The following is a 1171-nucleotide window of genomic DNA, read 5'->3' as shown; positions in this document are numbered from 1 at the left end:
TTCCTCAGATGAAGCTTCCTTAGTACTGCTTGGTGCATCTTGCATTCCAGACAGACTTTGAGAAATCAAATTGACTTGTTGAGTCAATATCTTGTTCTGAGCCAATATGGCATTCAGAGTGTCAATCTCAAGAACTCCTTTTTTCTGACTAGTCCCATTGTTCACAGGATTTCTTTCAGAAGTGTACATGAATTGGTTATTTGCAACCATTTCAATCAATTCTTGAGCTTCTGCAGGCGTCTTCTTCAGATGAAGAGATCCTCCAGCAGAGCTATCCAAAGACATCTTGGATAGTTCAGAGAGACCATCATAGAAAATACCTATGATGCTCCATTCAGAAAGCATGTCTGAAGGACATCTTCTGATTAATTGTTTGTATCTTTCCCAAGCTTCATAGAGGGATTCTCCATCCTTCTGTCTGAAGGTTTGGACTTCCACTCTAAGCTTACTCCATCTTTGTGGTGGAAAGAACTTTGTCAAGAAGGCATTGACTAGCTTTTCCCAAGAGTCCAGGCTTTCTTTAGGTTGAGAATCCAACCATATTCTAGCTCTGTCTCTTACAGCAAAAGGGAATAGCATCAGTCTATAGACCTCAGGGTTAACCCCATTAGTCTTGACTGTGTCACAGATTTGCAAGAATTCAGCTAAAAACTGATGAGGATCTTCCATTGGAAGTCCATGGAACTTGCAATTCTGTTGCATTAGAGAAACTAATTGAGGCTTAAGCTCAAAGTTGTTTGCTCCAATGGCAGGGATAGAGATGCTTCTCCCATAGAAATCAGGAGTAGGTGCAGTGAAGTCACCCAGCACCTTCCTTGCATTGTTGGCATTGTTGTTGTTTTCGGCTGCCATGGGTTCTTCTTCCTTGAAGAATTCGGTCAGGTCCTCTAAAGAGAGTTGTGCTTTGGCTTCTCTTAGCTTTCTCTTCAGGGTCCTCTCAGGTTCAGGATCAGCTTCAACAAGAATGCCTTTGTCTCTGCTCCTGCTCATATGAAAGAGAAGAGAACAAGAAAATGTGGAATCCTCTATGTCACAGTATAGAGATTCCTTGGAATGTCAGAGGAAAAGAGAAATAGAAAGAAGAAGGAGAAGAAGAATTCGAACTTTAATTAGATAAGGTTCGAATTGTGCATTTAGAAGGAGTGGTACTCCATAAATAGTAGGATGTGGG

The 1171-nt window shown here is 41.2% G+C and overlaps 1 non-coding gene across 1 annotated transcript; it reads left to right on the top strand.

Annotated features, from left to right (window-relative positions):
* The first annotated feature begins 339 nt into the window (after positions 1–339).
* On the top strand, positions 340–447 carry LOC130958981 (small nucleolar RNA R71). Its single transcript, XR_009078078.1, has one exon. It is a non-coding gene; the product is annotated as a small nucleolar RNA R71 (small nucleolar RNA).
* The last annotated feature ends 724 nt before the right edge of the window (positions 448–1171 follow it).

The sequence above is a fragment of the Arachis stenosperma genome, chromosome 10, assembly GCF_014773155.1.
Source record: "Arachis stenosperma cultivar V10309 chromosome 10, arast.V10309.gnm1.PFL2, whole genome shotgun sequence".
Classification (NCBI taxonomy): domain Eukaryota; kingdom Viridiplantae; phylum Streptophyta; class Magnoliopsida; order Fabales; family Fabaceae; genus Arachis; species Arachis stenosperma.
Note: the sequence above shows the minus strand (reverse complement) of the source record. Positions and strands in the feature narration are given on the sequence as shown.